The sequence below is a fragment of the Strongylocentrotus purpuratus genome, unplaced genomic scaffold (genome assembly GCF_000002235.5).
Source record: "Strongylocentrotus purpuratus isolate Spur 01 unplaced genomic scaffold, Spur_5.0 spur5_scaffold_16, whole genome shotgun sequence".
NCBI classification, from domain to species: Eukaryota; Metazoa; Echinodermata; class Echinoidea; order Camarodonta; family Strongylocentrotidae; genus Strongylocentrotus; species Strongylocentrotus purpuratus.
In genome coordinates this window covers 9,914,169-9,940,096 of record NW_022145601.1, presented here as the reverse complement: position 1 = coordinate 9,940,096, position 25,928 = coordinate 9,914,169, and the positions used below count along the sequence as shown (strand labels likewise).

The 25,928-nt window shown below is 37.8% G+C and overlaps 1 protein-coding gene across 2 annotated transcripts in view; it reads right to left on the bottom strand.

Moving 5' to 3' along the window:
- Window positions 1-25,241, bottom strand: part of LOC590219 — a 62,940-nt gene extending 37,699 nt beyond the window's left edge. The window contains exon 1 of one of the 2 annotated variants that reach the window (XM_003727182.3): window positions 25,064-25,241. The gene's annotated coding sequence lies outside the window, so the exon portion shown is untranslated. Of the gene's footprint in view, window positions 1-16,686; window positions 17,001-25,063 lie in introns of those variants that run through there. The other variant, XM_030986761.1, reaches the window with a different exon arrangement.
- Between the last annotated feature and the right edge of the window lie 687 nt (window positions 25,242-25,928).

The window sequence follows — 25,928 nt, the reverse complement described above, 5'->3', positions numbered from 1 at the left end:
TCAATGCTTGCCCTACAACATGTCTTCATTTTCAATATCTAACAGCTGATCTGTAACTTTAATAGGAATCAACCATTTTTGTTATCATCAAAATGAGGAGTCATTTAGCAGTCGTTGATTTTTACGATTTTGCCTAAGATGTTTGTCAAAGAAGAAGAAGAAGAAAACAACGAAGAATAGGAAGACAGAAGAAGAAGAAGAAGAAGAAGAAGAAGAAGAAGAAGAAGAAGAAGAAGAAGAAGAAGAAGAAGAAGAAGAAGAAGAAGAAGAAGAAGAAGAAGAAGAAGAAGAAGAAGAAGAAGAAGAAGAAGAAAGAAAAGAAGAAGAAGAAGAAGAAGAAGAAGAAGAAGAAGAAGAAAGAAGAAAAAAGAGAGAGAGAGAGAGAGAGACCATCTGTGTTGACAGGAAAACAATAAGGCCACAGAAAGTAGGATGCCCGTGTCAAGCAATTTTCAACCCACCGGTTTGAGAGTCGTATCGGAAATGATTTACTTGGTACTTTCCACAAGAAAATCTAAAAATACCAAATTTGTCCCAAAATATAAAACATAGCCTATCATGCAAAGATTACGTGAGAATCCCGATGACTGTACGTCAATAGGAGAAACCCAGAAATCCTCAATTCGCTAAAAATAGACCTAAAAATCCGACTGGGTCGGAAATAAGCCGTTCTCCCTCAAATCGTTACTTTGAAAGATAAGAAAGTTCTTGAGCCTAGCTTGCCGCCAGTTTTAGCGCGCATATGAAATACATAGCTGGTTAGAAGGTCGGTTAGGCTGCATTTTTGAATAGAATTTTCAGGTTGTGGAAATATCAAAGTCAGTGAGAGAAAAACAGATTAATATGGGTTTATATTATTGAGTGTTATTGGTGAGATGAGGGGGCCGTTGTGCTGCTTTAAGAATCTCAAGGAGGGTAAATATAGAAAAATAAATGATTTGTAACAAATTTAGTTTTGATTGATACTTCGATTTTAAAAGTAGATCATTCAGGAAAGAGAGATGGGAAAGGGGATAAGGGGAAGAGTAGGGGAGGGGTACAGCACGGTGTAAGAGAAGGGAAGGGGAACGAGGGAGGGGTGAGGGGACGGGGAGGGGAATGGGAAGGAGAGGAGAAGAAGTGTGGAGTTGGTATACAGTAAATAAAAAAAATTAAAAAAAGTCCATGTTAAGCAGTTACATAACATGGAAAGGAAGGAAGGGAGATGGGAGATGGGGTAGGGGAGGGGAAAAGGAAAGGGGATCTAGGGAGGGGTAGGACGGCATAGAGTCGGTCGATGACAGTGATTGTTTTGATTCCATATTTGTAACTTTTAACTTCCTCAAATATTGCAATTCATAATAATTGGGCCCTGTACATCTAAATAACGCTATCAATAGTCTTTTTTTTTTAAAGACTTTATATTCTAGTCCCTTCACATGCTATTGTGAGGATTATAAAAGCAAGCATCCAACAATTGGCCCAATAAAAAAGAAATCGCTAACCAGCGTCCCGATTATCTTCGTTTTAATTCGCAATGTAATGCATCATCCCGACTAGTTCGCAACAACATTCCATTGTCCAGAATTATTTGACAAGTTCATACACTGTCAAAATATGAAACACAATCTCCCCCTCTCTCTACCTATCTCTTTCTCTTTCATTCTCTCTGTCTGCCCCCCCCCCCCTCTCGTCTCTGCGCTTACCCCTTTTCACCCCCTCTTTCTGACTCTCTCTCTCTTTCTCTCTCTCTCTCTCTCTACTCCTTCCATGTCTGTTTATGTGTGCCTCTCACTCACTTTACCTTAAACCCTCTTATGTGTTGTCTCTGCACTTTTTCTTTCTTCTCTCTCACCTGGCATCCATTTCTCTTTCATTTTTATTGTGGGCCACACAAAAATGTGGTCTTTTTGTTCTGGAATCAACAGACAACAACGGATGAGCGAATAAATCAAAGTTATATCCACATCAAACTTAACGTGTTGAATAGAAAGGGTCACGCTATGCGACCTTAAATATTTGCACATCAAACCGACAATCAGTAAAGTGCTTTATTTACATTTTCCAATCTGTTATAGCCTTAAGCTCAAGTTCCAACGACACTGCTCATAAGTCATAGAATATAATAAAATGTATGGAAATTACAAAAGAAAATCCCGAGTCGGTTTCGAGTATTTTAGAGCACAACATAATTTGCCGACGCTCACGAGTCAAAAGCTCTAGAGGCCTCTTCTATGAATTGCTGCCTTCCATAATGTTTGACGCAAACTTGATATTCTGTTTAGGCCCAAAAAAGAAGAAATTTTATTTTCTTGTTACATGTTTCCTCCTTTTTTCAGTCCGTTTACATTTTTGTTATTTATTTGATATCTTTGTCTGAAATGATATAAAGAACAAGCTGGTGACAAGCATTTTGTTCAGCTTGCGGTAAACAGAACTCTTTTATATTTTGCAGCTTCACCCGGGTTTTTTTTAGCATCTGTTGTGCAAGCACAAAGCATCTTTCAGGCAACAAAATTTGTGTCCAAATCGACCCAACAACATTTCTATGTACACAACAATATCAAACATAACAAATATATGGCGGAATCTATTTCTCTCATTTTCGAAAAAGCCGGAGGGAATTAATTCTACTTGTTATCATTTTAAATGACTGATTTTTTTAAACTGAACCGAACTGAACTGAATGTGGGCAAATAAATCAGATTGGTTTCTGCAAATCATCGTCCACTATACTCGTCATGAATTCGGAATTCAAAATGTGTGAAGGATGAAATGTTTACGTTTGTAATACTCTTTTCCTGACAGTAATCTACAGAGGAAATTCGACCAATATTTCCATGAGGGACATGGCGTATGTGTTTTCTTTATGACCAAATCAAGCAGATTTTCCTGAATAAATAAACAAGACAAGTTATTTTAACCTCACGTACTATACGATTCCTGTTTAGTGCAGGGATAACGGACTGACAAAAAGTTTGCAGATTATTTTTAGAATGTTTACAAAGCGAATTTTACGTTTAACTTTGTATGGAGACCTCCTTTTATCGGCAATTGCATTAGTTTCATGAACGGAGGTGAATTCAAAAGTTGATTCAAAAGTTGACTTTTGTCATGAAAAAGGAGGATCATTCTTCAAAAAATTGCGATGCATACATCCCTTAATCATGGGTAATGACCCGTTGAAGGTGATGAGTACGTGATCAATGGATAAACGTTTAATAAAGAGGTATGTACAACTGCGTGCCAAGAACCAAATGACATGAAATGCTTAAAGATAAAGTTCAGCTCTGGTCCTGCGATAGGATTGCTAAGAGAAACTATTTGGTAGAAACTTGGAAAGGTTGACTATGCAATGCATAGAAATTGTAAACTGGAGCTTTTGGTATCATCACATCTGGCATGAATATCACGCCAATCACTTCAGCTATTTTTTTTCATAATTTGAATATTACTTTAAGGATCATCTCTTCACAGGTGTACCGATTAAATCATGCAGACATATATTGAGCGATATCCGACAGCAGAACAAAGTGCGGATGGGAAACAAATTTGACGCTCTGGTTCAGATAAGCTTGGTAAATAGACCAGAGATGCAGACTCTGAATGGAAAAGAGAATGACATCAAAGAGGAATTAAATTTCTCAATTCATCATAACAACTGTTGAAATAGGGACACAACATTACTGTCGGAGTTGTAATAAAAATCCCCTGGTTGTGAAATTTGTCCTCCACCTTAAAAATCCAAGAACCAAAAGTCGTCCAATAAAATCTGATAACTTTTTTCCTTTGCTTGTTTGAAATTTCGAAATTGTGCCCCCCCCCCCCCCTCCTCACCTAAAAAGAAGTTGTATCCGCCCTGTATTAAAGACCGTGGGATTTATATGGAAAAATAAATATTCAATAAAATTCATCTTTTGGGCGATTTCTAACAAGCTAGCCAAACAATGTAAAGAAAATAAATAAATTAGATCGTGCATAGATTATCGGAAGTAAAACATAAGGGTTGTCATTCATAAATGGTACAGAATTTTCCAATATATTTTTTACTTTAATCCGTGTAATTTTGCTGAAAATCATGCCCACCTCGCTAACAAGTATTTATAAATAGCAATTTATGACAAATAGATTTCCAAACATCTCGTATGTTTCATAATTTGCATATAACTGTCCTGTTACACGACACAAGAGCTAGCTCGGGAGAAGGGGTCCATGTTATGTAACAATAACACCTCTTCCTGTTATTGTCGCCTTACAATTTCGACCCCCTTCCGAAACTAATTTTGATGTGCTTTCAAGTAATATGAGTACATATCGGCAGGGTTGGATAAAAAAGAAGATAGGGGCACCATTCAAAAATTCCCCCTCACTGTCTTTCTGTCTCTCTCTCTCTCTCTCTCTCTCTGTCTCTCTTCTTCCCTCCCCCTCTCCACATCTCGCTCTCTCTCCTCATAAAAAAGAAAATCCACACTTTCCCGTGTGCCTCTTGTGTCTAATATATGTGAAAGGAGTCAACCAAGGGATGCTCAATTATTTATTAATTGATTGATTTTTATTATTATTTTGGGGGAAGGGGGGGGGGGGGGTAGTTAAAGGAGTACTAATTGGATTTAAAGGAGGGCTTAAAAAAAGAGAGAGGGCCATAGTCCACTTCTGCCTCCCTAAATCCGCCAGTGTGTATCAGCCAAGGGCATTCATCGGAAACAGAGATCGTGGTAAAATATGACGTTTCCATAAAAATAATGAGAAGGAAGGATTATAATCAAGGTTTATTGGCTTTTATTTTAAAGATGTCATATCCTTAGAACTATGATGACTGTTTTAACGTGTCACAGGAGAAAGAGAGAGAGAGAGAGAGAGAGAGAGAGAGAGAGAGAGAGAGAGAGAGAGAGTTCATGTACTGATTTTAAACCTTCATTATTAAGGAACGTCAAACTACATGTATACTACAATTGTAAAAAAAATAAATATCCATATTACAATAGCAAATGAGAAAGAAATATTATTTTACAACCTAATGTAAAGTGTTGGGAAACTAAATGCTTACCCCCTTAGTCATAAACATATAAAGCAATTTCCAATATTAAGATAGAGACAGAGAGAGAGAGAGAGATACATGCAGAGAGGGGGTAAGTATAAGAAAGTGGTTTAATTTTTTTTCTTTGTTAATCTTTGAAATTCTCCCCACCCTCCTCCTTACCGTGGTATTACCCCCTTGCGGTCTTTTAGAAAGCTTGAAATCTATTATACTCTAGACGTTGGCGCCACCGTGAGGGGACGGGATGTGCAAACTAATTTTCAAAAGTTTTTGAACTGGCAATAAAACATAAAATGTAGTGCCAGTTACGGCAAAAACTATGAGATGATTAGATAATACCTTTCTGAAAAGAAATCCGAAAATTGATTATAAGTGTGTTAATCAAAAGAGCTTTTCGATTGAGTAATGCGACGAAAATTAATGCTGTTTAATTTTGATTTCTTCAAACCCTATTCAAAATAAATATAAAAATCAAAATTTGATGTTTAAAAGGCAGACTATATATTTTGAAGAAGAAGAGGAAGAAGGCACAAGAAACAACTTGACAAGAAACAAAGTTCGGACAAAGCGATGTTCCGGTCAGTTTTTGACCATTTATTATTCCTGTATGCGTTTTAATGTCTCTATTGACATTGACTCAACGATTACAAACAGGGTTTCTTTCAGATAGCAACACAACTATTCTGAAAACCATGCCCATTATGGCGATGACTCTACCGTATTTAAAAGCAATAATTGTTTCCTTTCGGGCTCTTTTATCTCCGCTAATCGTTGGTTTTAACGACTGGTTTTCTTTCTCTCCCATGCGGTTGCTATGAGATGATTAAGAGAGGATCCAGCGAATACAATCAGTTAACTATGGACTCTCTGTTCCGCCGAAGGACCATGTCCAGTCACACCGGCAAATCGCTGGCCTGGTTCTAGAAGAAGATATGTTGTTGTTGTTTTTTTTGGGGGGGGCGGGAGAGGAAACTTTTGGTGCAGGGTGGACAAAGTTGTTCTTGCAGCCATTTTCTAGACGTGCTTCGATTGAATTCATTCATGATCATGGAAAATAAAGGGGGGCCTTGAATACATTTTTTTTTTTTTTTTTTTTTTTTTTAGGGGGGGGGGGGTGGTTTGAACCCCCAAGCCCCCTCCCCCTTTAGAACCGTTACCACCAAACCGACTCTATCCGGGCAATTCTATGGGTTTGGTCCGTCTGTTGTTGATCTGTTGGTCTCGTAGGTGTGACTGAGGCCTAAGTTATTGCGATCAGCCTGAGCGAATTACATCAATCCTTGCATTCCTTTGAGATTATTGCTTTAATCGGAAGTGATTTATTATCATTTCATTTTCTCTCACTATTGTGATGATTCGATCGACGATTTCACGAGTTCCTAGAACAGCAACCGCTTTCAATTTAACTTTGCCGTGTATACAACGTCGCAATTGTAATGACAGCGTCGAAATCAATTGTACTTTTCTAAAGGTAAACCTTGGTTGAGTAACGAAAAGTGGTATTTATCAAAGAAACCGTCTGAAAATTATTCAAAATATGTGACAAGTAGTTGAATCCTCATGGTGTTGTTATATGGGGTATTATGGACCACACACATAATAACAAAATGGAGAAGATCAACTTGAAACCAAACTTAAAAGCACCGACAGGGATCGAGGAACTCTTGTGACAATGTGGTGACTATCATCCTACCAATTTGATACGGCATCATTTCTCTCTTCTCATTTATCAACTTTTTTCTTCCAGATTAATTTGGGATACTTGGAACACAATCGGAGAGACTTTCATAAAAAATAAATTAAGGTAATTTCAACAGCCTTGTACAACAGATTTGTAAACATTTCAATGACATGTTTAATACATAATCCGAACATTGCTATTTCTATAGGCAATAACATAGAGTATTGAAAACACACTTGATTTGTTTTCTTGGGAGTCTCTGCCATCGTGCTTTGGGTATTTATGAAAGTTATATGAAAGAAAGAACAAACAAAAGTTATAACTCGCGATGCTCATTAGTTGAAATTAAGTTTCGTAGAATTTTAAAAAATTGAAATTTATCTCAAACTGGTTCGAGACTTAAATTACCGCGAATGATTGTTACCAAGAGATAAAGATAAAAGAAAGAAGAACAGAAAGGAAGAAAGGACAAGAAAGGAAGAAAAAAGGAAGAAAGAACGAAAGAAAGACACATCAACATATTTCTGATCTTCTAAGTAAAACAACAGCCATCGGGTTTACTTTGCAGGAAATCAAAAATTATCGTCATTACTACAAACATTATCAAAGCCATCAACTCAATGATTGTATACAAACAACATGATTCCCAAGATGAAACACGTTTCGTCCAAATTAATTAAACAAACAATAAACAATACAAAGTGCAACGTACACGTCATTTAAATGTACTGTTTTATCGAACAAATATTCACAGCTAAAAGAGTTTAATATTCATCTTAAAAGAGTAATGGAAAAGCAACTTCCGTTTAAAAAAAAAACTTGAATGTATTTTGTATGATTAATCCATACAAAATTTCATTTAGAAGGTCAGAATTACACGATGTAAACTGAATTTGAGTGTGCAGTAACTGCTACGTCTGTTTCAAACAAAATAAATACTGTACCTCAATGCGTCATTAAATATGAGATAGGAAATCGTATGCTCATTAGGTTGTGAATTAATGCAAAGTTCATAGTGTTCTAAAAATACGATACATGTCACTCGAAATGTGCACACACAAACAAAGACAAAGTCCATCTTTTTAGCCTTAAATATACTAACATCAGCATAAAAAATCATGCAGTTTTGAACCCTCCAACATTTTACATATATATCTAGGTTTCTGTAAGAAATATTTATTTAAAAAGGGGGCAAATGTATAGCCCTTCAAATCCATAGGTTGTCGAATTTTCGGATGCATTTTGAATGTTACATGTAGATGGGGTTCTAGAACACAATTAGGGAACACATTCCGTGTATTAAAGGTATGCCATGTTGGGGCCAAAAAGAAAAGGGGGTAGGAGACCTTCCACGCCCTCGCACTTCACCCCTGCCATCCAGCCCCTGTTAACAAAAAGTGTGTTCTAAATGAAAGGTTCAGTTCTATTCCCCCATCTTGAGTTGCCTCGGGATGCCCAAACTCTTACATACACGGGGTATGCACCCACAAAGATTCATAAAATTAGACATTTTGATGATAAATAGAGTTGAACTCTTTACTTTCAGCTGTTTATCTCTTAATTTGTAAGAAGCGGGTTACGGAGATCAGAGTTCAAATCACGCAAGATATGTTACGCAATACCTAAATGATGATTACGATGACGTCATTTTTGTTATCAAGATGTGAGTAACGCAGATCAAACTCCGATAAAAATCTTCCTCCTCTTTTTTCGACCACGGTCACACCAAGGCGACCGACACCAGAACGACTATAGAGACCGAACAAACAATCACACTACCCCAGATGACCAAGAATCGGGTGGTTTTGAGTCGGTGTGACTTGAGCATCATTCCACTATTCTCACCATAACGGTATGTTTGAATCACCGTGCACAAAAAGAAGACAACAAGTATATAGAAAAAAGAACTACTTTAGTTTAAAGACGTTGTGCATGTTTGAACAGTAATTTGATAAAGAAGTGTGAAATTCCATTGGCTGGTATATATGTTTTCATCCCCTTTACCGTGCTAACCCTATGGGGACAAAATAATGGTTCTATATTATCGTTTGTTGAATTCCGTTTACACAGATAACAGTGTATTCTTTTATTTTGATAGTTGTCATTTGATTTGTTGTTGTTGTTCAGTCTAGAAATACATATTTTTTTCTATTCATGAAGAAAAAGGTATCAGGGAGAAATGCATGATTAAAACAAGAGGTAAACTTACTTTTCTATTTGTGTTTTATAATTAATTCCTTATTGGTTTCGTTTGGATAGTTTATCTGGTAATGTTGTTGTCTTAAGAAATTGTTTTTGTATTTCATCATACCTCCCTTTTACTCTTTCATTCATATCTTATCCATTTTCAGTGCCTTTATTCATTTATTTATTCGCATTGCACCCTCTGTCTCTCTCTGTGTGTCTCTCTCTCTCGTACTCACAATGCAATTATAGCCGAATCAGTCCAACTTCAGCAGTGAAAGTTCTCGAGAAGATGAGTGAACGGAGAGGGCGTAAATACACAGGGGAAACGGTCAATGAACGATAATACATCTCTATCATGTAGGAAGCTAAGACAAGACGTATCATCATCACAACCATATAAAACATTCCTTGTACAATAAAATGTAATCATAAATTTGAAGTGGATTCATGAGACTGACCAAAACCCATACAGGAGCGTCGTTATAAGGGATGTGGGCTCTTTTCCTTGTCTGCAAAGTTGAAAAACTGAAGACCTTTGTTTTGTTTTGTTTGTTCGTTTGTTTGATATCCTTGTTTGAAAATGTTTTGCTTTACATGTACCTTAAGAGCAAATCTTGTCCGACAACCCCATTAAATATATAATGATGCCCCTTCAGACATGGAATGATGAATTACGACCATGCCATCTTTATATGATTTCTACTACTACCACTACTACTAAAAAATGCATGTATCAGAATATGAATAATAGCAATAACCCTAATCCTGACACCAGCATCTCTAGACAGGCCATGACGATCATGAACAGCTTTCTCAACGACTTCATGGACGGAAGGACATGGGGAGTTTCGGCAATTTTCGCCAATTATATTTGGCTGGAGGGCCGGTCAATTTTGGACTTCTGTCGCATCAAAATGCCCCAACCGTATTCTAGTCCCAGTCCACCCCTTGTACAAATTAATATTACTTGCCTGAGGGAGCTAGATCGAAAATAAACACCAAAACAACAATGTCATTGCCATTACAGTTAGCCCCGGGAAAAGATTATACTAATATGAATCTGAAACCGGCTCTATTAATAATTCCACAAGCCGCATAAAGATTTGATGTAGCGGAGAGTTAAAAATCATTTAATAATTTAGGGGGATCGATTTCGGTCCTTTGCATTTTGCAAATCATCTCATCGAACATTAAAAAGAAATTTGATATTCAAATGTTCAGGATTGTGCTAGTAATGCGGTTGCAAGTGCTGAACTCAAAATATTTTTAGAACGTTCCCGAATCCTACCATTTCAAACATGCCGGTGTACAAGGGGGTAGCTACGGAGGGCATGTGCCTAAAAGTGAATGATGAACTAAAGACGAGTTGACAAAAGAGAAAAGAGAGAATGAGAGAGAGGGAGAGAGAGGGAGACAGAGAGAGAGAGAAAGAGAGAGAGAGAGAGAAAGAGGGGGGGGGGGGTAGAAAGGGAAAGGGGCATGGAATGAAGTTTCGAATCCCTCAGCCCCTATTTAGTAGCCCCATCTCCCCATCTTCCTACCATGTCCGAGAATCAAATTTTCCCCCTGTTTCACAAAATCAAAGACTTTATAATATACTTTATGACTATTACCAGAAATTTTGAAAACAGATTAGAATTCATTCACACATATGATTCACAACCTACTTCGTGCAAAAATGACAATTTATACGCCCCCTTGTTTTCCTTAAAATCAAAACATTTGCAAATTCTATTTTCGACTCTCAAGTGTCCTACTTATATAGGTAGTTCAAGGTAGATTATCCTGCTCCCTTTTAATGAACCCCCCAACAACAACAACAACAACAACAAAAAAAGAGGAAAAGGTTGTCCCTCGCTTGCTGGGCAAGTGTGGGAGAGTTGGCAGGACGCTATGCCTGTACATCCTCGAGGAATAAGTTTTTTTTCGGGGAAAAACAAAATCAGTTACCAAATATTTCGCCCCCTTCCTTGATCCGCCTCTGCCATTTTTAATTGATCATTCCCACGGATATCATAAATCTAGCATATATGTAATCGACCGTTAATCTGACAGTAATACAGACTCAGTAGCTATGTTCTCATGGGAGCGTAGTAGTTTTAAACTTTAAGTTTGCGAAACCTCGAATTTATAAACAACGATCAGCGATGCACTGACAGCGACGAGGGTTTAAACGGGGGCAAAACAACGAGTTTTAAACTACGTGCGGTCATCTTAACAATAGCTGGAAGAATTTCGAAGTTAATTGTGTCCACACGACACATAACTTCGACTCTCTTCGAGTGAGGACACCTCCCACCCCCCCCCCCCCCCTTATTATTTGGAATTAAGTTTGTAACCACGAGTGTGTCCACACGATCCCGAGTATATTGCTTCGAAGTTTACAACCACGATCTAAACTTAATCTTAAGGGACTGCCGTGTGAACTTAAGTAATATCTATCGAATGATCAGCTAGCTTTTATGGACATTATGCCCTGCAGGGAACACATTTGGAGTACGATTTGGTAAATACTTTTGACAATGATTTTCATGTTGACATACCGGCGCTATCCAACAGAGAATTAGTAATACTTAGCTCGAACACGAATCAACATTGTCAATGAAGTTAGCAATCACAATATATCGTATTTCACGCCTTGGAGTACGTGAATAATAATAAATAATGGTGCTGTGTAATGTAGAGGAACCGCGTTATATCGAAATCTTTGAGACCAAGGAAATTACCTTGTTATAATGCAACCTTGTTATAACACGGGTGAAAAATAAGAGAACATACAGAGCTGGGATAAGCCAAATAACATGGGCAATGGGGAAAGATTAGAGCAGTATTTCATAAAGAGGTTCAACTGTACGTGCATGTACTGCAACTGAGTGGAATCTATACTCTTTTAAGAGTCATATTAGTGATTTTTTGTTCTCACTTTGGAGTAAAATTCACTCCAGATTGCAATTGAATCTACTCCTAAGTAGTGATGGAATTACAAATTTCTAGAGTAAAATCACTATTTTCAGCGTCGAAGTTCCAATGCAAATGACATGATTCCTAATACACTTCACGTAGATTACCACCGCTGTACATTTACAGACGAGAAGAAGAGGCTCAGTTCGAAGTCATTCCACGAATCATAATTTTATTCGAGATGTGTAGGTGATTAAATAAGATTATGTGGGTAAATTCCCATTGCACAATACTTGCAATTTCACAAGTATACCTTTTCATAAAGATTTTTCATAGAATAGTCTTGATTTTGCCGGATAATCGTACCACAATAATAACGAAATGGAATAATCAATATATCCAACAACACTATGCTAACGTTTAGGCCCGTGGCGGGATAAAGGATTTATTTAAAATTTATTAAAAAACGTATGTAGTTTTGGGTATATAATATGTATATTCGTCATAATGTTGATTACAATGACCATTGTATTGTGAACGAATTGGAGAAAATTGGATGCAATCATGTGAAAATTTGAATCGCCTTTGCTCCAGATTTTTTGTTATCATAGTAACGATAGATAATTGGACGATAATTACCATTCCTTAATCTGTCCACATACAAAAAGAAAATATATTTATATATTTGCCTCTAGTATACGTTAATCGCCGTCGAACAATAATGTTGACTACAAGGAAATGATACGTTTCATTATTTTTTTTTGCATTCGGGACATCCTTGCATTCTGGTCGGGACGTTCCTACTGCATTCGAGCGGCAATCTAAAGATTCCGACGGCATTCGAAGCGCATTCGAGGTTCATTCGGGACGTTCTTATTGCATTCGAGCCGCATTCGAGCCGCATTCGAGCTGCAATCTAAACATTCCGAAGGCATTCGAAGTGCATTCCACTTGGATTCTTTCAGTACCGAAAATATCGAAATAGATTCCGGCGGCAATCGAGATGCATTTTTTACATCCTGGTCGGGAAGTTCAAACTGCATTCGAGCCGCATTCGAGCGGCAATCTAAAGATTCTGACGGTATTCGAAGTGCATTCGGGACGTTCAAACTGCATTCGAGCGGCAATCTAAAGATTCCGACGGCATTCGAAGCGCATTCGGGACGTTCCAACTGCATTCGAGCTGCATTCGAGCGGCAATCTAAAGATTCCGACGGCATTCGAAGTGCATTCGGGACGTTCCAACTGCGTTCCAACTGCATTCGAGCCGCATTCGAGCCGCATTCGAGCGGCAATCTAAAGATTCCGACGGCATTCGAAGTGCATTCCAGTTAGATTCTTTTAGTACTGGATCGACCAAATCAATTGATTCATATATATACTATTTTTTCACGTAACATGAGAGTAATAGTTTCATACTTTTAATTGAATGTAATGTTAATTGTAATTGTATAATTGTTTTGCACCCCGGGGCAACGTGTCTGACACGGCCGGTTGTAACAACTACTCCGAAGATCAAGATACATTAATATTGTTCTAAGGAGACACGAACGAACGAATCATTACGACAATGTGTAGTTTCACGGTTGACGAAGTTCTTAAAGTTCCGAATCAAACTGAACCGAAATGGCCTCTGGAAAATTTGAAGGATTCCCCAACAAAGGGACTTTATTGCTCCAGGGAACCTTAAATGATATTAATCACACCAGTGGCATTGCTACCGGGTACACAGGGGCACATGTACCCAACCGAATGGCAACAAAGAAAGAGAAAAGAAAAGAAAATACTTTTTTCTTTTCGAAAAATCAACCTATTAAAGGCAATTTCAAAAGATTAGTCCATCGTACTTACAGTAAATGTACTTACAGTAAATGTGCTAACATTACAATGGCTGGTTACGTAATCTGAACGTGTTTTCTATGGAATATATACTATAGAGTATTGGAATTACTGATTTCTTGAAAGTCTATGCGATCGTATAGGAAGAGGGGAACTGCGATGTGATAAGAGTGATGTGATGCGATCCCTTCCCACACCTCCAAATCACAAAAAGGTCTTGTTTTCTCGCATTTCATCCACCTAATATTTTTGGCCCCCAAAACGACGTCAGCCCCCCCCCCCCCCCTCTCCCCCATCCCTCCCTCAAGGGCTGGACCCTAGCTACGCCATTGCATCAGATCCAAACATAGCGAACTAAACAACGTGATGCAATATATTATTCAACCCATTATAATCCCCCCCCCCCCCCTTTGGCAGATCTTTTTGCTACAGTCGTAATCATATATAACAACCCAAGCATGGCCCACAAAAAATGACTCGGCACAGAACAAAAACATTCCACTGATTTCTATGACACATGTCATCATGGTTAATAATGGAAATAACTTCCATTCATGACTGCTCCAATAAACCATTTGTATAACGATAATAGTAACAAAGAGGACATTTATTTATGACTTAAGCAATAATAATGGTTTGTCAGAAATGCTGGTACGATTTCATTACTACAGTACTACTACTATATAAAAAAAAAAGGTATTTGTCACACTCAAACCTGAAGTGAAAAATATGTTTACGGGGACTTGACATCTGATTCCAGATATTGATTTTCCTTTCAAAGATACAACAATAATGAATAGTACTGGGGAATTTTACAAAAGTAGTGAAATACCTTCGGGAATAAATCGAATGATAAAGGTACTGTCGTTGGATTCATAAATGCCTTTTCATTATGATATGAATGGCTGAATACTGCCATTACATTGGCGTTAGCAGAGCTACAGTAATGCGATAAGGCGCTATAACATTCGATAAATATTGTTGTCCTACCGAATACTCACTAACTCTACCTTAATACATTAGTGGCTTGTTAAAGACCGTCAGTACTACTGGGCCAGAAGGGAATAGACCACCCAGCCAGGTCACTGACAGGCGGCTATCTCATCAACTCAGCTCTCAACTAACATAAGAAAAAGAGGATCATGGGGGACCAACAGGCACCGATTGGGGAAGTTTTATATATAGAGGAAGCAAGTAGCTACAAGTAGGACAGTGGGGCTTTAAAAGAATATCAAACAATTAGAAACAATTGGTAGAGAAGGGTCAATCATACATGAGAGGAGTTGTGTACTATGGGGGAATAACTTGCTCACCTGCCAGTGTTTTAACCAAGCATGCAAAGTAGTGGACAAGTTTGTTTTTTTTCCTCTTGGTGGGCCAAGCAAAGCCTTTAAGGTCAAGCTAAAATGCATAAATGCACTGAAATACAGTTATACCAACAGTATTGCAAAGAATACATAAACGAACGAAGAAATGAATGCATTGATACGACACCGTTCCTGTTAGTGTAATGGAGTGTATCCAAGCTTTATCCAATATCAAATCCGGTGTTCAACTTCAAAAAATAAACGAGATAATATCTACAACAGGCCGTAAAGTGAACAACAATATATATACAAAGAAACACGCACACAGGGCAAAATCGAAAGGTTCGTAGCATCTTTATGATACTGGAAATAGATATTTATCCAATAACCTCATAAAGAAATAATTCACAACTAATACACCCGGTTATTTAAAACATGTTAAAGATATTATTCAAAGTCTGCCATCAACCTAAAAATATTCCACTTTGTCATGGCTTCTAGTTAAACTTAAAGAGAACAACGAGGAACATATTTTAAGATAGGTCTGCGTATTTTACATGTATGTACTTATCATAACAGTTATTCCCTTTATGCTGGACCAATATGGAGTTTCAAACCATGGGAGAAAAAACATTGAATGACTTTATGAACTATAAGGAATGAATACACGAAAGATAGAATGAATAGATAAACGAATGACTGAAGGAATGGACGAATGAATGAGTGAAAGTATTGGTACGACACCGGTGTGACGGTAGGAGGTCCCAAGTGATAGACAAGTCAAGTACAAATACAAACATATTGATTGGAAAGAGTGTTAAGTTCACGCGGTGATGGGGGGCAACAACGGACTGGTATCGGGACAAAGGGGGTGCGGTAATGCCCCCTTTTAGGAGTGGGACTCTTAAGACATGTTAACGACGTTAGTCTTTCTCAGAAGCTTAATGGGATGAAAGGGGGTTTCCAGTGATTCCATTAGGAGAAAAGGTAAGTGGAAGGGTGCCTTTTGAAGGTTTATACGCCCGAGCAGTCACCTTTCTCCTATCTCTCCCACTCTCTTTTCCTTCTGAATATTTGCTACACGTTATGTCACTTATTCCGATAACGCACATGACTTGTAGTAGGTTCGCTTATTGAAACTTATTGTCATGGGATAGGAAGAAAAAATAAAAATGGCTGCCCCCGTGCATCTCTTTCTCTCTTATTCGAATCCCACTCATATACTTGTTCCCTGTCACATCCCTCCTCTCCCTCTTTTTGTCCTTCCTTATACTTTTTCTATCCCTCCCCTTGTCCTCTTATCACCTTTCTACCCTTCCTCCTTTTCTTTCTCTCTGCTTCGCATCGTTAGTCTAAGAAACTACTTTGCAGCTATTTTAAGGAAATGTTATGTTAAATATCGAAATACTTGCTTGCAGACGAAACGTTGCTTACCTCCGTCAGGATAGAACAAAACATACGATTTGTTTCTCCGTTTACCGAATCTCCACATTTTTTTTTTAAAGTTCAATATTTAAGAACTATCGAGAAATCATTGAATACATTGCCAATATTTTAACGGGATGGGAACCAAGAAAAATATGCTGACTTTAATAAAGTTGATTAGTGCAGGAAAGATAACTTTCGCCTACAAAAGATAATTTAGACAGTTAAAACACAAAATGGAGACGGCAAATGTCCCGTGCCCCATAGGCCACGCTAATAATTAAAATTGAATTTGCGAACAGAAGCAGACGATGAATTGTATCTCTTACCTAGACAATCCAAAATGTTGACAATCCAAAATATTGACAATTCCACTTGAAAGTAACACTCACAACAAGTCAACTGTGGATAACATTCCCACCGAACCTCTACGTGCAGCAATTCTTTTGAAATTGAAAAGAAAATACTAGATACTGCCAATAAATATCCGTTTGACTGAAGAGCGATTCACGTATAGCACAATGATACTAGATTATGAATGTACACTGAATGGAATCCGTCTCCCCACGTTTTAAATACCCCGGGCACACAATCGCGACCGATACCAAACCAACGAAAGACAGAACGAAAAGTGAATTACACCGATATAACAAAACATTGACCGCTATAATGGAGACGGATTTGAGTCGGTTGTTCAGTGTGACTGAGGAGGCATTAGGAGAATCGATTTCCTAACACCCACATTCAAAATATTTTCGTTGGCAGTGTTGTCCTTCCAAATGGTCCATGAAGCTGCAACGACACAGTTATGTCAAACTTTTAACCCATCCCCCGCAATAGTCATGTACGTCCTCACCGGGGTGGATTCAGGCTTTTGTAAAGAAAGGGAGGGGGCGGCATGATTCCCATCCCCGAGTAAAGAATGGTTATCAACTTTTAAGGTGCCCTATTTGGGGTCTAGATTTTGAAGAGGGTACATTTCTTCCCTATTGTGTAGTAAAGGTATATGCCACATTGAGATTAAAGGCATCGTTTAACAATGTTAAATCTGAGATGCACGGCCTACGTGATATCAGTGTCTGTGATATGGTGTAATATTAAAGACCTAAAAAAATTGCGCTTCAAAATGATCAAGAAGTGCCTAAAAAAAGTAAATATCTTTGAGTGACCGGTTTTACCTTACCTTACCTTCCCCAGTAGACTGTAGTGTTATGAAAACGGTTAGGAAAACGTAAAATTTGGTTTCGATTTCCAATCATAAATCATGGGGTTCCTGACTGACTTAGAGGTTTTATAACTATTATTGCAGCATGAGTTAAATCCAGGATTTTTGTTTCAGAATCTGAGACAAAGTTTCCGGATCCCTTAAAGGGGGAGGGAGCAGGGACTGTTTGCCCCTCTCACTTCACCCCTGAATGTCCCAACATCCCCCATAGTCGCTTCCTTCCTCGAAGTATCGCATTCCTCTGGTTGAAAATATTCCACTCGATGCAGTCATCCACCAAAATTACTAATGTTATACCACAAAATGAATATATATGGATTTTGGAACCATCTTAATGCATCATCGTGTGAGTAAGGGGATATGAGTTGGACCAGTGGTTTTCCGGCCTTCCGTAAGCCGACCGGGGTTCGAATCCCAGTCTTCCACTTGAAAAAAAAAATAATTCCACCAATACAAGGTGTCAGGGTATTGTTAGTATATCTTCAGACTAAAATCACAAGGAACGGGATCATTTAATGTCTTGAAAGAAAAATTCTACTTAAGAAAACAGAACTTCGAGTCAACGCGATGGCATATTAGTAGACTTTCGAAAAATAAACATGATCATCTTAAGGGCATTATTAATACCCTCTTGTATTTTCCATATAAATCAATGTTGATGGACAAGGTTATTGGAATTGCCATATAAGGTTGATTTTTGTCGAAAGCCTTTGCGATCATGTTTAACCATGAATGGCAAAATTATACATAACTTTCAATCGAGAAAGATGTCTATTTCACGATGTGTTTTGCTTCCTATTAAAGTTATATTCCAATCCAAAAGATATTACTGTGCATAACACTTTGGAATGAATCATCCTTCATTAGCTAAGAATAAACGATGTTGAGGAATTTCAAGTAGGACTAAAGAAATCTCGGTCGCGACATTGTGTCCCCAACCGCAAATAGGTGGTGTCGAGTGTTGTTCATATTTAATATGATAAATTGGTCATTATTCTCCGACAATAATCAGGTAAACATGGACTTTGGGAAAGGACTTGTAAGTTTTAGAACCTCCAGACCTGTTTTGATCGCAATAAGGTTAAATGAGGCCATCTAAAGAGTTGGGAGCCCAAAGGAATTCATGGTAAACATTCATTTGAATTGCTTAATGAAGTGAAAGAGGATGTCATTTAATATTGACTTCTGAAAGTATTTTTTTAGAATAATTGTGTTTGAAGGCGAATATTGATGAAAGAATACAACATGTAGGGTTTCTGCGTACAACACAAGACCCAAGTTTTGTATTCTTTCATCAATATTCGTCTTCAAACACATGTGTTTTGAAAATTCTTGCGGAGTTGAGTGTTATATGACATTCTCTTTCATATCATTACACAATTTAAGTGAAATGTTGCCATCAATTTTTTAAGCGGATTTGGGGCTCCCAACACTAGTGACAGTGAAAATAAATAATTTATTTCTTTTCCTTTCACGTCGTGTGAACAGATAAAAAACAATGAACCGCGACCCAGTTATGTCATAAATACAAATCGACAGAGTTATAAGCGTTATTGATTTAATCTTTTCATTTGTTTTGTAATTTTCTACATGGCTAACGAAAACAAATAGAATGTTTATATTATGCATAAGACTAACAAACATGAAATCAAAAGGATATTCGTGTACAAATCTTGTTCCTTATTTGGTTTGTAATTTTCTGCAAGAGTAATAATCTATAAGCTTAACAGGCATAACATTTTAAAAAGATATAAATGTGAAAAATTGCAATCTTGTTTGATTTGTGATTGCGTGGCTAAAAGAAATTCTATGATACCGACATTATGCAGGAGTCTAGACATTCAGTATAGAATGATTGTATAAATTCTTTGATTTTTTATATTCAAAGTATAATGATGAAAAAGATTGTGGAAAAGCGATTTACATTATTAAAAAAGAAAAGAAAAGAAAAGAAAGGACACTGTGAATAAAGGGGTTTGATGGAGTTGCTCCGTGCACTCTCTCGCATTTTTCGCAAGTGAGACCAGGGCCCTCAACAGTGGCTGGTTAAGGGGGGGGGGCACCACAGACGTTCCGTAATCCATCCCCTTTTGAGAGACAATTGCATACCTTGACTGCACAAAACTGACATTGATTTGTAATTATAAAAACAAATCATTGTGGCCCCTTGAGACCTACAGAATCATAAATACCCCCTTGCCCTCCCCCCCCCCCATTCCAATTCCCCCGCTACGCCACCGCCATTGAACAACCGGTGTGATTAAACAGAGCTTTGATTGTTAGACTAACATTTTTCAAAGCAATCACACACTAATGCCTGTAAATCATTGATTATGGCGGCCGTCTTTTTAACACTTGCACACCAAGGCCCCTCACAATCACACGTTAAATTAATTATCCCAAAAACCGTTTCTAAGATCTTATTCATGAGTCAACCAAGAAGTAAGCTTAATTCTCTTATCCAAACTATTGCCAGAGTGAACACAGAATAAAATTGAAGGATTTTTACCGCACCCAAAATATATTAAAAGGAAACAAATTCGGAATATAGGCCTACTTGAAAAGAGATTACATTCTGTACGGAATTTCTTAGAAGTTATTTGTATCATCGCTGAGAAAAGGCAGTAAATATCTTTCTTTTTTAACAAGGTGATTGGACCTGCAACAATTCATTACAGGATTACATAAACTTACTAATAACTAAAAAATAAAACACACAAATGTATACCAATGGGACTATCGGGAACTTTGAAGACTAATCGGACGAGCTACAATGTATTGTTTACACAGTCACGACTTCTATAACAAAATGAATACATTTTATTTTACTAAAAAGTAAAATACAAGATTAAAACTCTGCCAGGGATGACTGATTATACAGCTCGCCTTTATACTAAATCAAAACAACCAGTGAACTAGAATGACATAGAATCAAACAAATTGGGGCTAGATTTTGACTAAAATAAAACCTTGACTTAAACACATTTTAGTTGTCCCAAGGAGCCAATCATTTCGAGAACTAACTGTTTATATTTTATTGTTACATAGTTGTCTTTTATAATACTTGATATATTCAAACTAGATGAGAAAAAACGATATCAAAAATTGTATTGGATAAGATTATATCAAAATTTAAATAGTATTATAATAATACTATTTAAATTTTAATGCGACTTTGTTACCTTGCTTGATTTTAAACATGAGGGAGAAAAGTGCACATGACTTCTAGCGAGTAACTCCATGCTTCGTCACTAGATTCATGTATCTGTTAAATCTTTATTGGTTAGTTGCGGAAGTAGTCGGATTCGTTCAATGTTGTTGCAGTGAGCAATTCAGGAACATTAGTAAGACGGGGGCTTTAGAGTTAAAACAAAAACAAAGAGGAGGGAAGAAAAAAGGAAAGAAAAACAAACAAAAACATGATGCAGAAATCGTGCCTAAATCGTGTACATGTAAGTGGAATTTTCTGGCAACAATAGTGCGTCATTTAAAAAAAAGGGTGAAACGGCTGTGTGTTGATATTATGTCTTTATGAAATATTTTGAAATTGTTCGCAGTTAAAGAGGGGAGGGAAGGGGGGAAGGGAAGGAAGGGAGGAAATGGAGGGAAGGGGGGGGGGTCTGAAATGTTTAGTCATGAAAGTAGAAATATTACTTTTTACCGTTTCTTAAAATATCAGTCGGTTTGGTTTCAATATTATTGTCAGTGATGAATGACAGGATTTTTCTAAAATTGCAGATCGAATGAAAGCCCCCCCCCCCCGAAACTAAACTTTTATTCCTTTTAGGGCAAATCATTTTAAAGGCATGCATTGATTCTATTATTTTGCACATTCTAACTAAGATCCGCTTGGTCTTCATAAGTTCCTATCATGACGGGGGGGGGGGGGGGGTGCACATTTTGTACCACCTATCTATATCTAAATATATTATAGGCCCATGTCAGCAGGAGAAGTAATTTATCAATGTTATTAGTTATCACCTTTCTGGCCCATTGTAATGTAACTTAAGTTGTAGATATGTTGATATTAATATCATTGTTCTATACTTCTCATGTTTTTACCCGGAATTTGTTTTAAAAAGGAGTCATACATGGCATTATTTTGCCATAAATCATGGACTCTGGGTAGCGTTATATCCTGTGCGCAACTCTCAAAAAGTTTCAAGTCACGTGACACCTGTGCACTACGGAAGAGGGGATGGGGGTAATGTAATGTGGTAAGGGGTGCAGGTCACTGGGGGATTGTTCCCCTCCGAGTTGGCCCAGGCTCCTTCCGAAACATGTGAAATCAATGAATCAACATTAAGCATGCATATCAACTACTTAAATACCCACACACAATGCGCACACTTATATATTCGGTGACATTTTCATAGGCGGTTAAGCAGTACCAATATTTGGTGAGCAAATACTGGTTTGGTACGTGCACTACCAGTGTAAGCAGCAAGAGGGGATAAGATAAGCACCACAAAACGCAAGCCTATAAATACCCCGACTTGTATATTCACAGTTATTATACGACTCTGGTATTTCTACGCTCTGCCTAACAATAAAGGGACATTTTAAATCTGTATACCACAAAGGTTAACTGTTCTGGTATCGAAGCCGTAGAATGCTAGGTCGCGCAATGATCGGTCTTTTTAACAACTCTGTATTCATTGAATTCTGTTGTGAAGATCTAGTCCTATTGTAATGCCAAGAAAAAAGTTCAAAACAGCTTATAAAAACTGGCGCATAACAAAAGCCTCTTGCACTATAGAGAGCTGTAACATTATCGCCCAGGCACGGACCAGTAATCGAAAAGACAATATGAACTTTTACCCTTTCTGATCATGTTTTAAACTCCAATGCATAGGCCTAAGTCTTCCCTTTAGCGAGCGAGGTACCAGCGTTGCGTTCTATTTTGTTATATTTTGACACCAAAACGACATGAAAACATCCACGAGCATCACATATCGCACAGGATTATGGGGTGCATCAAATATAATGCAGTCGTATTATCAAATTACATACTTGCTGAATACAATCTGTTTAGATTTCGCATTTCTAAAACCTGACACAATAATAAATGGATACACTTGGCAAGTTGTTCCCATGGAATAGGCCTATATATTCGCTCTACAATCTATAACTTTGACTCCTAAAAAAATTGTTTTCCGATAATTTTGTAGACTGAATATTGTAGCACAGTGAACTTTCAATATTTTGCGTAGGAAGATTTTGTTTTGTTTTAATGACAGAGAGGAATGGGGGAGCTAGTGTGCCAGAAGGCTAAACAGAAGTGATGGACTCATGTTAAACATATTATGTAAAATATGTTAAATATGTGCCCAGGAAATCATTCTAAAAAGTACACAGGGAGAGGGGCCGGGGGGGGGGAGGCTGCCCATACCCCATCGTTGGTTTTATTCATGATGTTGAAGGTTGTTATTAGATATTAATACACAAAATGAGGGATGATATATATTTACTTTCACCTACTCGGGTTTTGGGGTCAGACTGTCTGGGGTACAATGTCGCAAATAAAAGTGAAATCTCATTGTCCTTGCTTGCTCTTTATTATGTAGAGATTACACATCTGTTAAACCGATAAAATGGTCGGATAAACATGGGCTATAATCACTGAGGCAAAGTAATCATAATGTAACGTTGTTTCACATTCAGAACATTCACGATCAGGCGGTATCAAATTCATGTACCGTATATGTAGCTGGCTCATTTTCGGTTTAAAGCAAGTCAAGGATTTTCCACCCTACCGCAATTGCAACCAACAAACTAGCGTAACTTCTCCAATTTCTGTGTCAATTTGGTTTGAAGTGGGGGAAGGGGGGGGGGGGGGGTTGTGTTCCCTTAAATATGCCACTCCCTACGAAAATGATAACAAAAATACATGATCCGTTATAAGGTGTGTATAAAGGAATTCAAAAACCAAAACAATTCAGAATACACTTTGCAGAATGCGTTAACTGTTTGTTATTATTATCATTTTTGTTGTTGATGTACATGTATCTTACTTTAAACCAACATCAACATCGATCTGGCTACTTCCCTGCTGTGTTTGTTGCGTAGATATGTTGTGCATACCTTAGACAAACTTGTGTACAAAGGCCATGTAAGTCATTAGTAACTGGTTCAAACCTCTCTGAGTGACAGATATTGACCTTTATCGGAATGAGGCCCTTCTCCGATCAGGTGTAATCATTGGCGTAGCGTTGGAGGGATGTGTGTGTGTGTGGGGGGGGGGGGGACATGTGTCCCCTTCAAATTGAAATGATAAGACTTAGACAAAGGAGGGGAGACAGAGAGAGGAGTGGGAAGAGTGAAGAGAGGAACAATATATCATTATAATAATTTTTTTTCACCCAGTGAAGCCTTATCAGCATCAATGATTTTCTTCCTGGGGGCCTTGTGATTAATATTACCCCAGTAACTGCCAGGCACCCATTTAAACCTGGGTGGAGAGTGGCAAATGTGGATTAATGTCACACCTGGACCTTAGTGCCGGGCTAGGATTCGAACCCTCAACTGAAGAATCGAGAGCCAAGTGAATAAAAAACTATATCATGGCACCTCCACTAGAAAGAGAGAGAAATTAGTAGGAATTAGAGAGAGAGAGAGAGAGAGAGAGAGAGAGAGAGAGAGAGGGAGAGAGAAAGAGAGATAGAGAGAGAGAGAGGGAGAGAGAGAGGGGGGGGGGGTGATGATATGACCCCTCTTCGAAGATCAGTGCCCCGCCCCCTTCCCGATTAAACCGATGTCGCGCCAGTTGGTGTAATACCAACTTTCGCATCTGTTTCTATTCAACATGTGACGTACACTTAAAGGTAACTTCTGGCTATCGGAAAGATTTCCGGACTTAACATCAACAAGACATCCCAAAATATTAATTAAATATATCTAAAAGATTATACAGACATTCTGACTAATAAATAGACCTACACAATACAATTTAAAAGGGCAATTGAGTGGTCCTCTTCTATTTCAGGCACATGGCAATCTCATATACCACCCCTCTGATATTTTAAGCCAGGAGTGAAAAGGAGAAGAAACATAAAGGTTTTCGAAGTGTTTTCAATAATGGTATGTCGGTACGTTTCAGTCTGTTGGTATAACAGATACATGCGAACAACTACATGATAATCAAGATCATTATCATCATCATCAACGATAATAAAAAAAAATAAAAAATCACTTACATAATGCAATATCATGCAAAAAGAAAACAACGAAGTTAAAAAAGGAAGAGGAGCACAAAAAAGAAGGACGAGGAAGGAGAAGAAGAAAAAGAAGAAGACAAAATTGGAAGCAGAAAAGGAAGAGGAAGAGGAAGAAGAAGAATTTTCAATAAATGTAACGAAACAGTCATTCAACTCGTCATAACTAACGATTCGGCCTCGTCCGGACAACTCGACATTCAACAAAACAAAACTCGGACGATGAAATTATAGTTCATTATAGAATATAGGATTAAAGTAACTTACCTTACTGTTATGCAGTTAAGTCCAATTAGGTATAAGCACCGGTATGGTATCTAAAATCCCATATTTATCGCGTCTAGAATTCCTGTATCGTGCACTGAGCTCTAATGTGGAGATTAGACCCGTATATATCGTGTGTACTGCTGGCTCTATAGTCATAAAGCAAATGCTAGCTTCAGATTGTGCACACGGTAAATAATACCAGGAATGAATAGGGACGGTAACAAACCACGGAAGCGTATAATACGCCATAAAGACGGGTCTTTAAAGCCCAATGCACACCACTCGTAGACATACACATTATGAAAGAGAATCGCCCAAGCAAAGAGATAGTGAATATAAAAGTTTGATTTGTTTGGGTGAAGGGGAGAGAGAAAGAGAAAGAGACTATGAATGGTCATTGGAGTTAAAGGAAAGCGATCTTGAGAGGGGCACTCATGGCGGCGATGGCAATGTAACAAATAGGGAGGGTGGTTGATGAGCCCGTGGAATTGGGGGTGTGTATATAGGGGGATAGAGAGAGAGTGAAAGAGAGAGAGAGAGAGAGAGAGAGAGAGAAAGAGAGAGAAGAGGGGGACTATGCATTTCCTTTCATTTCATAAGATAATTATCTCGGACTAGCTTCTCTTGAAACTCCTCATTTTGTGGTAAAAGATGCTTATTTTTTTCTTCTTCACGAAGCCTCATCATAATGGAATTAAAAACACAGTTAACATTATAACAGGAGAAGGCAAAATGAAACAAAACACATACAACACAACAAAAAAAACAAAAAAAAAAACGCAACAACAAAGCAAACAAAGTAAATCAAAATCATATACATTCATATTGCATTCCCAAAGAAAAACAAGGATTTCTAGTTCACTTG